The following is a 9,714-nucleotide window of genomic DNA, read 5'->3' as shown; positions in this document are numbered from 1 at the left end:
TAAATTTTCAAAACATTATTGCAACATCACAAACTAGAATCTTGATTTGGGTACTTATTACAAACCAACACTCCTTTCTCCACACAAAAAGAAAAACAAAAAACAAAAAAAAAAAACTCGCAACATCACCAAAGCATACGTGGAATATGTGACAAATAGCGCGCTATTAGTACAAATATTACTAAACCAAGTAAACTATATGTCTGTGCCGATAGACATATAAGCTGAGTTACGCTGCATACTGGTATATGAGAGTCAAGCTACCTTCCTTGCACAAGCACCTCTTCCAGGAACTAAATCTTGTGATCGTCGAAAGAACGGATTTGGATGCTCGTGCCATCCTCCAGCCTTCATAGGTGGTGGCACCAACAGCTTTGCGAGTGGTTTACCAGAGCCCACTGCCATGTTTGCCAATTTCTCAGTTGTGTCTGAAACGCCATGCAATGGTCCCAAGTTACTAGCCGCTGTTAAACAAGTGGTTAAATATTCAAGTTCAAAAACTCTGAAAGCAGCTCAATATAGTGGTCAAATTATGTTTTCCAGTAACTAAATATGCAGCAGTAAGTTATTCGCGTGCATGTTTAAAACATCCACAAGGCACTGATGAAAAACTTCCAGCTGGAACAGAGTGCGGTGAATAAGAACAGTAAATGACGAATTGGAAAAGGCATATCCTCCACCACGATGTATAGCGAACTGCCATAGCTGTCCGGTCAATTTGCAAATGATGGAAAACATTGTATTTCCAACATCCAACTTGTAAGCTAGAAGTGGACATAGAACAAGTTACTTACGTGGTCCATTCATTCCAGTTGACCTGTATTTTGGCTGTTGCTTCACATAGTTGTTCAGGTTCTTGTCAGCCTTAGTCGCATTCTGAAAAGTAAAAGCATAAAATTTTACTTCCTAGGTATTGAATAGTGTGAGAATGAAATTAACTTTAAACCTACCTGATTATTCAAGTCCAACCTCCTTTGCAAACCTGGGAAGAGAATAATCAGGTAACATTCTGATTCATTAGAATATATCTTTACACCCAACACAAACACATACATGCATAATAACATAAACAAAATAGAACACATTTAAAGAGGCACACAGGCATAAAAATTAGCTGCACCTGGACTCAAATATGCCTGTGACTTGGCAGGATAATAATTGTTCACGGGCTTTGGGTTGGTTAAATTCCCAGGGTTTCTCCAACCCATTTTTGCTCAACGACTCCCCTCGTACCAGCTGCAACAGCTCAAAGTCTTAATGGTCTACTTAATTGATATATTATTTAACAATTAAGTGAAGAGGAAGAAAATTTTGAGAGGACCTGACCAGGAGGTGTTCTTGCAATAGCAGCCTTCCAGCGTAAAGATGGAGGAACATAAAAGCAATTCTGCAACATTGCAAAACATAATTCTCACCTGATAAATCTTCGATCACTTTGAAAGTAAACATTTATCTATGGTTTAGAACAAATTTTCAAAAGAAGAAGATAAATATAGAGGCACACACACACAAACAGAGCAAGCAACCTGGAAGAAAGGATGTCGGAGAGCCTCCATCGCCGTTGGTCTTTTGCATGGGTCCCATGAACAAAGCGACTGCATTTGGCACAAATATGAAAGGGAAATTGTCATTTTTGCCATGAAATCAACTGGTAAACAAAGATTAAAGAAACTACGCTTTGCGCAAACAATCTTCTCTTGGTAACAATCAGATCAGGGCACAATAACTACGAAGGAAGAGAGAGATAAAAAGGCAACATAATTTATACTTTACTTACTGTAATAAGGTCAGCTGCAGCCTCACTAATGCCTGGTGCCAATGAAGAGATGTGTACCCCATCAACCTGATTAATGATTAAAATTACAGGTAAGGGAAAAATATGCAGACGAGGAACGCATTCACTGAAAGAAACTACAAGCAAACAAATATAAATATCTACGAATTACTTCAAAAATCTTAATAATCACGAAATCAAACCCACAGCGTAAATGTATTTACAAAGAAAGCAGGCTGAAGAAGAGAAGATTTTAATGACAAGCAGCATTAATAGATTAACGTGTGCCTTGGAACATCAAACATTAATCAGAAGCCAGAAGCAAAGGCATACTTACTTGCGGAAACTGATAAGCAATAGCCTTAGCCAGTTCAAGCCCCTTGGGCCAATCATTCTTGGTTGGGGTGCCAATTACACAGCATATCTTAAAAATCTCATCGGCCTCACTGTACAAAAATATATAAGAGTCAAGTATTCGCGTTAACAGTTTAAGAACAGGCAAAGTAAAGAGAATGTATTGTATACATATATATTCAAAATAATGTCAAGTTTCATCTTCCACAGTTGATGGTGGAAAGCATCCTATCAGGCCATACAATGATGTGGAACATGATTTTACATAAGAGAGAAAATTTCAAACTAGGTCTGGTTAAAAGTTCATTTAAAACCAAGAAAGCAAGAAACAGGACGACACATGAGGCTCATTGTACCTTGAGCCTGGAAATAGAGGACGGAGTGAAAATAATTCAGCCATTATCGCACCCATAGCCCACATGTCTACAAAGTGAAAGAGAAAAATATAATGTTGCAGGAAAAAAACATTAATAAAACAACTGCAGCTAATTTGTATCTTCTACTCACCAACTGGCGGACCATATGTTGGCGACTGAAGCAGAACTTCAGGGGCCCGATACCTGCAAGGTTAAAGTCTAAGCTTCCAGGAAAATCGTAAAACATGGAAGTGAATAAAAGGAACAAGATATGAGTAGATAACCACAAACCAGCGTGTCGAGACATAATTAGTGAATGGAGGGGAAGAATTGGTCTCACGAGCAAGACCAAAATCAGCAATTTTTATGACATCCTTTGATACTAGCAAGTTCTCTGTTTCAGGGACTCACAAAGTAAATGAAAAGAACTAGCTAACCAGGTACAAACACAATGACAGTATGAGAAAATAAAGAATTAAGTAGCAATTCAATAGAACGGACATTTGTCAATAACAGAAAAATCATTAACATATAGACACTGGAATTTGCAGTGCAAAATAGAGTCCAAAAATACATATGCTATACTCCAAAGTTCAAAAAAGAAAAATATAGATTATTCATGCAAACTTAAAGCACACAGAGATGAACAAATTTAGCCGATAATGAGACTGCAAGATGGGGTATGCAATCAAGATAAGCATTACCAACAATCAATTGTCAGCAAAACTAATAAATAAAGACAGACATTTTTAAGATATTTGATAGTCAAGTTTAATCAAAATTCTGCAAACAGCATATAGCACACAAATAATAATACATAGAAGCCTTGTACAAATTGTGAAAAAAATATAGTAGTAATAACCTGGCTTGAGGTCACGATGGAAGTACCCCCGCTGATGAATGTACGCTAGACCTTGGAATACTTGGAAGCACCAATTCCTCACTTCAGCTTCTGACAAATAATTTCTTCTGTCCTTCATAAGTTGGTATAGATTGCATTCCTGAAAATTGACAAAAAAATAAGAATGTAAATGGAAAAGGAATTATAAAGGCCACAGAAGTAAAGACTTATAGGAACAAAATATTGTACCATATATTCAAACACAAAGTACAAGACATCATTTTCTCTAATGACTTCCTTCAGCTTGACTATATTTGGATGGTTCATTTTTCTCAGCGACTGCCAAGAGGAAAACCAATCATTCACATTTAAAAAAAAAAAAGTTGGCAAATAACCACCCACGGAAACAAATACAATAACCTTGACTTCTCTCAGATTTATGCATTCTTCCCATGAATAGTATTTCTTCTTCATTCTTTTTATTGCAACCTGTTAAAACAATTCATTAGCTAAAATGACAAACATTACGAATTTTTATTTTTGGCAGGGCAGGACAATGGCAAATTGAACATAACTCTAAGGCCTACGTAAAGAATAACTACACCTACCACTTCACCAGATTGCTTATTCAGAGCTCGCCACACACTTCCAAATGTACCATCACCAACTTCCTTAATAATCTTGTATCTACAATGGTTATTAATATAACTTAATCAAACGGCGGAAAAAAAAAACTAAAAACAACTGAGTATATTAATAAATAAGATTTAAAACCAACACCTTTCCATCTTGCCCAGGAAACTATTTAATGGAAAACAGATGTGCTAACGTCCTGAAGTTATTATATTCCCTTAATGACCATAAAAGATATTTATTAAAACGGCCTGACTGATTCAGCAGTATCCACCATCAATTTTCTTTTGCATTCCAATCCGGCAGAACCAACAAATTTGTGATAGATGGCCTAGCAGCCTTATTTGTTAAATATACCAAATCAACCACTTCCATAATTAGACAAGGCAGTATAGGCGCTGGAAAACGGAAAAATCATATCTTCTCTATACTAGTACAAAACCGACTGATTTAGAGAACTTTGACCAAAGAAGTTCAACATTTGGCTCAAGGCACAGTCAACCAAGGTTTCCAAGCTTTATCAACAAACCAGATAGTGAATTCAGTTTTAATCGTCAATCAAACAAATCTCACAGCTCTTCACAGCACATCATTTGGGAGAAGGCATAAAGATGACTGCTGTTGTAAACTACTCCTGTGCAGACAACTCTGTCTAATATTTAACACAAAAATAACTTTCTCCAACTACTTGCAGACTTCAGACCTGAGATCAAAAAAAAAAAAAAACAATCTCGTTACCGGTGTAATCAGTCTCTTAAATTCCCAACAGATAACTAATCAAAGAAAAGACAGAAACTAAAAAGTACCTCATAGATAGGTTACAAACGATTTCGAATGGATGTTGATTGGCGATGCAGTAGCAACTAGATAATAACATGAAAAGACTTATGGGTGTGACATAAACTGACAGTATAACAAGCATCCAGGAGATGTGGATGTAGACAATTCACATGCAGCAGTGCCTTGTAGATCCAACACCTCCTTTGAAAGAAATACACAGCCGCCTGTCAAGAGTTTCCTCAAATGAAAACATCCGGAGCTGAGAGCAATCGGACCATAGGTAAATTTGTTCCATATCCAAGATGATTCTAATTTCTTTGAATCAGCAGTTCTGAGATCATGAAGAAACAAATTTCCAGTGACATTCCCAGAGAAAAATTACAAAAAGCACATAAAAGAATTTAGCCCGAGCGGGAGGGAAATAGACAAATAGACACCCAAAACTCCGATAAAAGAACACTTTGAATTCAATAAATTACGGATTTTCAGTAAAAGCAACTGATGAGAAACAAAGTTCACACATAATTAACTCATACACCTAAAAAATAATAACCACATGGTAAGAGAAATCAGACAGCACTTGGATTAGCCTTCTATAACAAACCACCACAAGTTTTGATTCCCAGATTTAGTAGTATCCTGCTAACACTTTTACAAACAATAATTTCCAGATATACAGCAGCCAAAGCTCTACCTTATCAATATCTAAGACAAATAATATACTAAAACTGAGGAAACAGTGTATCAACCAATTAACAAACCCTAACGACAATCCAATCAAAATTATACGAATTAATAACAAACTAAATAAAAATTTAAATACAACCGTTGAAAAAACAGCATAAATTTAAATAAAACAGAGAATATTCCAGATCATCGAATCGCATAAACAGTAACGAATTAGAAAATCCAAAGACTACAGTCGTGTTTAAAAGATGCAATACCCGATACAACGATCAGTGAACAAACAAGCCCCAAAATAATCGAAAAATCCGATTCCAAACCACTGAATTGCCTAAGCATCATCAAATTTGGGGAAAAGTTCTCAAATCCTAAATACATGATCATAATAAAAAGAAAAACAAGGATTCAGCAAGTAAAAAAGCAACAATCGCTAAATTAAATCCGAAAATCCATTCCAGATCCCCGAACACGAACGGAAAACCGGAATGATCGAAATCAGGTCGAAGTTGGAATCACATCAAGAACTGTAGACGCGTAATAATCATGATTGCATAAACAATAAGTGCGTGAATCACACTTGTACAGAGAGAGAGAAGCGTAAGGAAAATCATGTACCCGTGGAGATGCCGCCACCCACACACTATCTGATTCCAACCTCAATTTCGGATTTTATATAAAACTTTTGGCAGTACCTTCGTAAATTCGTAATTATATGAGCTCTGTTGTGAGTAAATTGCAATTCCATCCCTCATTTTTTACTGAAATCTCAAATTCATCCCTATAAGTTTTTTCTTTTTCGATTAAATCCTTCTTACCCAATTCACCTCAAAGTTAACTAATTATTTTTGTTATTTTCAGATTAATAATTTTTTTATTTAAAATTTTAAAAATATTAATAAAAATATTACTAAATGTAAACATTTTAGTTAAAGATATGATTTTAAGAAAGAAAATTCATTTTTAGCCGAAAAAATTATATAATATGGATATAATTTTGATTTTTTTTTAAAAAATTTACCAAATCAATTAGAAGGTAATTATTATTATTAGCGTTTCGTGACACCCGATGTGTATCATATCAAATTATTTGTGTTTGATAATTTTTATGTAAAAAATATATTATTTTATTATGATATGATGCTTATAAATTAGTTATTATATAAGAATTACTGAGATAGTTTAAACTTTTAGATGAATTATAGATAAATCGAAAAAATTTGAAAAAATATAAAGAAAATTTACAAAATGTACTATAAACTCACACCAGAAAAGTTAGATAAAAAATATTATGGAACATAAAATTATATTGAGAATATGATGTCTCATTTTCAGTTATAATATAATAATATAATATAGATAAGAGTCCCCACTTTAATTATACGACGAGTAAGCTAAATAAAAACATGTTTTTAGTGTATATTGTTTGCCCCTGAATGAACTTTTGAATTGAAATAAAATTAAAGGTATCCCAATTTTTAGTATCAATTATTTAGAAAACAAGTTTTAAACTTTATATTGATAATGATGCTTTATATTTTTGCAGTAAAGCAGAGAAGCAGTAATATCCGATCTATCTCTCTGAGAGAACTTTGACAATTAAAAAAATGAAAATGATATTTTTCGATAAACTACAATTAAAATTTGTATAGCTACATTACTTTTCATATAAATAAATAATTGTTCTTATTTACAAAATTCTTGGAAAACAATATATTTATTTACAACAAAACCATGAAGATATTTCTGTTTATTTTTATTTTTTTTACATATCATGAATAATAATACTTTCGATATAAAAAGTAATATTTTCAGTGATTTGGTCGGGTCAGAGATCTGTCTCACAAAATTAACAGGTGGCGTCATTTTTTGTGGTATCTAATTGTATTCTGCTTCATTTAATTATTAATCTCTTCGACCAAATAAAATTGAGAGGAACTAGTATACTGTTATATACAGCCCTAGAAAGTCATTGTGAACATGGTTTAAAAAAAATCCATCTTTCAAACATAATTTAATTTCTATATTAATTATCCAAATCAAATACAATTAATTTTTCAATAACTGGACTATGAAGAAACATTATTTCATCTTTAAATAATAACTATAAAGTCAAATTTATTTTGTGAAACAATTATTATATATCTAACATAGCCAAAGGGCTCAAATGAAATTTATAAATTTAACTATAATTTTGACATCAGCAGCAAAATTTAACAGGTCATTTTCCACGTCTAAGTTATCTATGGCAAAAACTTGTGTGAGACGGTATCAGAAGTCGTATTTTGTGAGACAGATCTCTTATTTGAGTCATCCATGAAAAATTATTACTTTTTATGCTAAGAGTATTAATTTTTATTGTTAATATCAGTAGGGTTGACTCGTCTCACAGATAAAGATTCGTGAGACCGTCTTACAAAAGACCTACTCATCCATCGTTAATTCCTACTAGTTATAAATATATAATCCTACTATTCAAAGTAAACGCAGCTAATGGACAATGTCTAGCAGTAGCGATTTACCAAATTATGAACCTATCCAAAAACATTTTATAAAGCGCAAATAGAACCAATCGTTTTCTCGAACAATTTCTTGAAATCTGTATTTCTTAAAATTTTAAAATAACACAAAACCTAATGATTTTAAAGTCACCACTTAAATATGTAAACTTGGTTAAAAAATTATGTAAATCCATTTTCTACATTTACATGTTTTCAAATGTCCAATGATGCATAACGTGGGACTGAGAATTATTTAATACAAGGCATGAGATAATAATTGTTCCCAAATATAAAGCAAATAGTGGTCCCATGATAGACATGGCACAAGGTTGCCAAACTATTAAACTGAGTCATTCTGGACAAAAACTTATGTGAGACGGTATCGTATGTCGTATTTTGTGAGACATATCTCTTATTTGGGTCACTCATAAAAAATTATTATTTTTTATTGTGAATATCGGTAGGGTTGACCCGTCTCACAGATAAAGATTCGTGAGACCGTCTCACAAGAGACCTACTCGTCATTCTGTAGGTACAATAAAATATATACAATAATTTTTATAACATAAAAAATTCAATACAAAAATTCTATTTATCAAAATCTCATGATAAATTCAATATAAAATTTCATGAAATAATAATAAAATCTGACGATATAATTGTCGTAAATATCGATATAGGATATATATTTTTTAGTTTTAAAATTATTCAAATAATTATACTAATCATACATAAATAAACAAAGATTCTAAATTATTATTTTTTTAGGAATATAAATATATACAGCCGACATTTAGGTCAAATGTTATTAAAATAATTGTACTCAAGTGAACCAAAAGATTATTTTAAAGGTTAATGAGATGCATAAGGTTTGCTTTTTATATTATGCATCACTCATCGTTGTATATATGAGTCAAACACTATCCAAATTATACATGTTCGCGTATATCGAGTAACAAAAACTATATATATTGAGAGTGTGTGTCTCGTTGTAACTAATATCAGTACACGCTATATCACAATATGCACAAGGTTCGGATTCTTCTTCCGAATTTAATCGAAAAAGAAATATAAAAAGAATAATAATTGAGAAATTCCAACTTTACAACTTTCATTTTTGAAAACAAATAACATGGGGGCACACTTATAGGAGCACCCATTCCCGCACTAGGTAATATGAAAAGAACAAAGAAAGTGCATGCATGAAAAGTGGTACGTGAATCTTGATATTTTAAATTCTATTTTTCTTAACATAAATTATATATAAAAAAAATAGATATTAAAAATTTTAGTTAAAAATCACATATTTTTTTCCTAACAAAATATTATTGTTAAAGGGAAATATGGATCATGTCCGACTCACCACTTTGCCATTATTATTGGAAGATGTAATGAAGTTAGGTCACAGAGAATATGTAGGTGGCAACACATTGATTATTCTATCTTATCCTTTTACTTTATATATATATATATATATATATATATATAATATCATTAGAATGAATCAATTTCTGTTTCTATTTATTTTATTTTTATCATATTTACTTTGTTTTATATGAGATTTTTTTAGAACTAAGGAGAAAAGATTCAAACTCTAGTTTATTTACATGTAGTAATGGGTGAGATAAACTGGGTTACAAGTCCGATCTCGTTTTATCTTGGAATTTGGGCATAAGAACTAGAGTTAATGTAATTAGAAAAAAAACCAAAGTTAAGGTTTATATTATAATGTTGGATGAAATATATTGTTACAGAATTATTGATCTATATTATTATTCAAAAATTTGTGTGAGA

At 32.2% G+C, this 9,714-nt stretch overlaps 1 pseudogene; it reads right to left on the bottom strand.

Annotated features, from left to right (window-relative positions):
- Nucleotides 1-6,175, bottom strand: LOC142532773 (cyclin-dependent kinase F-4-like; annotated as a pseudogene).
- Nucleotides 6,176-9,714: the final 3,539 nt, after the last annotated feature.

This window comes from Primulina tabacum, chromosome 18, assembly GCF_025594145.1.
Source record: "Primulina tabacum isolate GXHZ01 chromosome 18, ASM2559414v2, whole genome shotgun sequence".
Lineage (NCBI taxonomy): Eukaryota > Viridiplantae > Streptophyta > Magnoliopsida > Lamiales > Gesneriaceae > Primulina > Primulina tabacum.
Note: the sequence above shows the minus strand (reverse complement) of the source record. Positions and strands in the feature narration are given on the sequence as shown.